Source organism: Cinclus cinclus, chromosome Z (genome assembly GCF_963662255.1).
Source record: "Cinclus cinclus chromosome Z, bCinCin1.1, whole genome shotgun sequence".
In the NCBI taxonomy this organism is placed as follows: domain Eukaryota; kingdom Metazoa; phylum Chordata; class Aves; order Passeriformes; family Cinclidae; genus Cinclus; species Cinclus cinclus.
This window is the reverse complement of record NC_085084.1, coordinates 47996149-48002148: the sequence shown is the minus strand read 5'-3', so window position 1 is coordinate 48002148 and position 6000 is coordinate 47996149.

Sequence of the window (6000 nt, the reverse complement as noted above, 5' to 3'; positions counted from 1 at the left end):
CAAAGCCTCATACAGCTTGACCTTGAGCACTTATATACACAGCTACTCTGGGCAACCTGTTCCAGTGTTTCACCGCACTCATCATAAAAAGAAATTCTTCCTTATATCTAATCTAAGTTTATCTCCTTAATCTTAAAGCCATTTCTCCTTGTCCTGTCATTACAGGCAGGACTTAGTAAAAATTCTCTGTCTTTCTTATAAGCATATTTATTGAAACACTTTTTCAGGCTTGCAGATTTGAACTTGATCATAAGCAGTGGGAGGGACTTCATCCCCCCACCCCTCCCCCCCACCCACCCCCAGGCCCTGTCTAAAGACTTGGGTACTTGAGAGATGGGGAAAAAGAGATTACCATTGAAAACTAAGGAAAAATATTTCTGAGTACGAATCACATTTGAGTTTACAGTGAGGGTTTTATCCTCTGCATTACCTGGTGTTAGAACTGGAGCAGTAAAGTCCCCTACAAGCCTAGCCTGGGTCTCCTGGGGGCTGGACAGAGTATGTAAGGGGTCCCCCAAAGTCCTAACAATTGATGGAGGTGAAATTGTCCTCTGCATGGTGTTCTTGTCAGTTGTCACCATCTCTCCTTTCTTATTTTTTAGGGAGGTTATATTTTTTTGATCATCTTTTTTAGGCCAATGTACTTGTAGAAGACCTTCCTAATAATTTTTTCACATCCACTGCCAAATCCAGCTCCAGCTGTGCTTATGTGACCCAGTCAATATACATCCAGGCTTCATCCCTGTCCCTATACATCATGCCACTGATTCCACTGCATATTCGTTTCTTTCTTATACTTTGATTAGGAGGATCTTTCTGGCCCATGCCTGTCTCCTGCCCTCCTCACCCACTTTCTTATGCATGGGAAAGAGAGTGTTTTTACTCTAAGGAAAAGGTCCTTAAAAATTTGTCAGCTCTCTTTACTCCACTTGTCATCCTTTATCCCCGAGGGTAGGTTCCCAAGGGGTCCTATTCACTAATTCATAAACCACCTGTTTATATCAAGTTTCTATCAAGCAAAGACATAATTCACCTGCAAGTTTGGATAACATAAATAAGACGTGGTTTTGCTGAGAAAATTATGGGCAAGCCTGATCAGATAGTCTGGTTTTGCTGCCTTGGGATACGAGATTTCTTGTAGTCATTTTACGTTCTATGGGTATGGTGTAAATTTCACTGAACTTCATCAATGGTGACTAGATATCTGACTGGAAAATTTCCCAGTGGGCTGTTGCAAGCATATAATTGACCATTTAACCTGTGGATCATATCTTAGTTGTGATACAATTTTGATGATGCTGGATTCCTTCAGGAACTTATGTTTTGTCTGCCTTACATAAATCCATGAAATTTATTGATGCCACATAGGATGAGTTCTGATTACTTTTTTTAGGTATCACATTGGCTACTCACCATATACACTTCCAACTCTAAAGCATGCTCACGTATTGGGTAGAGACATGAGAGCAAAGAAATTCTCAAAAAATATTCTTAATGAATCTTAAAATTCTGGTTTCTACATTCAGTCAGTCAAAGTGGTAGTGTATCTTCAGTGTTGGCATGTATTGAAGTCTTACAGAAGCAAATAAAGTCCTGAATTTATTCTCATGAGCAATTATTAGTTGGACTTAGTCAACTAGGTGCTAAAATAAACAAAGAAACAAACAAAACACTGGTAGGTCCACTTCACTTATTGTGGACTTGTGACAAGATCTGAAGCACACTTATTCAGACTCAGCTGAATTTACTTACCATTACTTCCATAGCACAGAGGACCAAATGCAAAACACAAAACATGGGGAATTATTTGCTTCCAAAGAATCCAGCACCAGCTTGTGCTGTCTAAAATGGGAGAGGAATTATAATGAGAAATGAGGGGTAGTGAAGATCTCTGAGTTCCACTAATATAGTTGCAGAGCTGTCACTTGGCATCAATAAAGACATGACATCTATATATTCCATGGATTTATGTGAGGCAGACAAAAGCCATGTAAGTTCCTGAAGGAATCCAGCATCATAGAATATTTGTCACCATATATTTATGGATGGCAATAATGTTGGATTTAGGATGGGGCAAATTTTTTAAAAGAGGCAAAATATTTGCAGATTTTAATATTTTTTTTTGTGTGAATTTTCCTGTCCGTCATTTTCCCAAGTTGTAGAGATTCAAAAGGTCAAAAGTGAAAGAGGTATGAACAACCACCTGATAGGAACAACCACCTAATCTTTGAAATGGATGCAATTTCAGGCATTTCTCATTTGACTGGTAGTTTTAATACTACCACCTTGGAAAAAGTACTCTATTTTCTTATTATAGAGGGAAAACATCCTTCACTGTCATATTACTTCTGTAAATGAACACTAGGAAAAACTACAGAACTGGAGAAACTTTAGCAATGTAGAACTTGTGTGAGAGAAATACCAAGCCTCTGCTTGCACAGAAATCCCAATTGCCTATCATCACAAGGTACAGATAAATTATACTCATGTCTTTGCAGATATATCACTTTACATTCCATAATATCAGTTTAATTTGATCTAAGAATGCTAATGGGACATGAATAGCCTGTAATCTGTAAAGCAAGACCTTAACGTATTGCTTTAGAAATCACGTATGACAAAACCCTTTCTGTTTAGAAGGTTAGTATGAAATATGGATGGGTGCAGTTGTCTTCTTAGAATACCTGGAACAGAAAATATCAAACTGAAAAAAATGCCTATATGCAAAAAGAATTTAAAACCTGGTGACACCTTGCTGTGTGACTCATGAGAACTTAATTGAATGAAAGAAGGCATGAAGAGCCAGAGCCTGTGTTTATACAAAACATCCCAGCTGTTGTAATTTTCCTTCATTGCTTAAAATCTGTGTAAACATCTCCTTTGTTTTTTAGAAAAAAAATGTTTCTAGATTTGGCATGCCAATCTCACTGAAGCCTTCATTCTTAATTTCAATATGTTAACTATTATGCCATTGAAATGGTTGTATTTTTAATGAGGGCTTTGATGAATCAGGGCAAAAATATCCTAAATGTTCTACTTTTAGAAGTAAAAGTTTTTTACACCTTCATTAGACAGAGGAAGCATGGAGGCTTCTACAAAAAGCACTTGGAATAAAGTAATGCACCTTGCCTAATTTCAAGATACTTCAATAAACCAAGGGAAAACAGAATTTTAAAACTGTACTGGGCAAAGGGTCCAGTATTAGACTGGGGTGGGTTGAAGCAGTTGGAGCAGTTCCCACTGCTGAATCTTCAAGGTTCACAGCTCAGTACCATTTTTTTTTGATTACACAGACCTATTAATTTCTAGTGATTTCTGCTGTCTGAGAAGTGGTGGTCATCTTTACAGTAAGGATGGAATGTAGGGAGTTTCTGCAACAACATGGCTTACGATTTTCCAGCCCATAAAACTGAGCAGTAAAAGATACTTAGACTTTGCAATCCTATGGTCGGTCTTTCTTGGACTTGCAGAACAAAGTCTTGGTCTCTCTTCCCATTCCATAGCACTCCATAGAATGGAGTGGAAAGAGGGAGAGCTAATCTGAAAAATAATTAAATACGTGATTCTGATGTCTTTATTCTTTGTCAGCATCAGAGTATCTCCTTAAATGCAACTTTAATCTGTGGCATCCTTGTTATATCCATTCAGAAAAGATTTAGCTACAATCACCATCAGCAGAAGATTAATTTAAAACAGCATAGAGCTTCAAATCAGGTAGGGAACTAAATGCACATTGATTGAATAAGAAAAGAAGCTCATCAGTGCTCCAAATATTCTGCAAGGATAAGGTGCTGGCTAAATAATTTACTCCCTCTCTTCTAGCAAAGATTTCATTCTTTGATTTCAGAAGCTTTTGGGATAGTAGCCTGAATGTGGTATTGTCTCTTACAGGCAGAGGTCAGTGGGAGGTGGACTTCGAATTAAGATTTTCTGGTATTGCACGTAGTGAAAACATACAAGTTTGTAAATTCACTTATGTTTGGACTGGAGTGGATAAAAATCTAGGGGTCAGTGAAAGGCTATAATGTTTGCAGATATGTTTCATGCAACATGGTGCTGTTTATCTTAAAATTTTATTTGTGCCCAATTTGATTATTTGAAGGGTAACTTACTAATGCACTGATGCTGGTCATTCAGCTTACTGGTCCTGAAATATCCTTGTGTCCCAGGGAAGAATAAGAAGATTTCCAAGTTTGGAATAAATCTGGTACTGCAAATGTACACTAACTATATGTTTTCATTTGTGTTTCAAATACATAGTGCAAGCTCTTTAACAAACATTTCCATAATAACCACATTAGAAATTGAACCTCATGCATCAATCAAAGCAATACTCTTTAATTTATACTACCTTTGAATCAATAGGGAAAATGGTAGGAGAGTAAAACATTTCAAAAAAACCATAGTTTATGCTTTAAGTGAAGAATTATTTTGGCACAGTCTTAATTTGTAAAGTAATCTGCATATATTTAACATACCATCACCAAAAGATAATTAGCTATCAGTGGAAAAAAACCACTGAATATTACTGAAAACGGATATTAATTTCTCATACATAGATATTAATTTGATTAATTTGCAAAAAAAATCAAAGTAACATTTAATACATGGAAGTTACTTTAAAATATATTCTCTCATGCTGTAAAAGTATTTGTCATTTGTATCAGCCAAGGAGTGGGTTAATTTTCCACAGTAGCTGAGAGGGAGTGAAGCCTGGTGCCCTTTGTGGGTGTGTCTGGATTGTTACTCTATATCACCTCATGCCCTTGGTGGGGTGGAAGTAGGGAATTCCGTTTATGGGAAGAAGAGCGTTGTGGCATTAGCAGGAAAAAAGGGGCCAGGCAGGGAGGTCCTTGCCATTTTGTTCCTTTTACGAGGGAGCAAGTGGCTAATGGAGCAATGGGGTGGCTCTGATAGCAGTCACATCACATCAGGTTGGACTCAGCAAGCATTTTTCATATAATCACCCTCTTTTATACATTATAGTTATTAGTATTGTTGCTGCTACTGGGTCTTTTCTTATCTCATTGCTGTTTCCAGTAAACTATTTTTGTCTCAACTTTGGATATTTGCCTTTTGCCTTTATTACCTGAGAGGCTGGAGGGACTCAAGCAGCCTCATGGGGTTTAATTTCCAGCTGGGGTTAAAACACGCAATAGCTCCTGTCAATTTCTCAAACATGGGAAGAATGTTGCTCCAATGTGGTTAATGGCAAAAGAAATGGATTTGACTGGCTTGTAATTTTACCACTTAGAAAACAAACTGGTTTGACTCTTGATGACTGCAGATTGATGCAGCTCTGATAGAGCCTGTGATTTGTGCCAGTTGGGGGCCTAATCTATACACTTCTGTAACAAGTAGGAGTTAGTTTGCAGGTACAGAGAGCCTCTTGTTACTAACGCTGCATTACCCCAGTGTGAATGAGAAGAGAATGAACCATGTGTGCCTAATGTCCCCTACTCTTTCAGATCTTGAGATCTAAAAATTGGAAAATAAAAGCTTTTTTTTCCTTATAGCTGAAGGGGAAAAAGAATATTTACCCAGTTTTAAAACTGGCTGTTCACTAAATGGCTGCTCCCAATTAAAGTCTTCTCTGTGTTTTTCTTCAAATTTTTAAGAGTAGCCTATAAACCTCAGCAAGACAGAGTGGTGATGAGGGTCTCTGCTTCATTAGTGTGAAAATTACAGAGCTGTAATTCCCTCTTAAGTTTGACTTTTTGAGTTTTTTTTTTTTTCCACAGGAAAACTAAGGGACAAGGTTTGTTATTGTTCCTAACCAATAAAAGCCGTAGTACAACAATTCTTCCATTTGAATAGGAAATTGCTCTTTGGGTAAATAGAGAGATGAGTCAGGCAAAGAAATAATGAGATTTCTGCAATGCATTATTTTACCATGTGGAAATAAGTTATGTTGAAACAGCTGAGGCCAGCCAGTTTCATTCTTGCACTCTACAGAATACACTCAAAACCAAAACCCTCTTCCTTTGCTTTTGTCCTAGG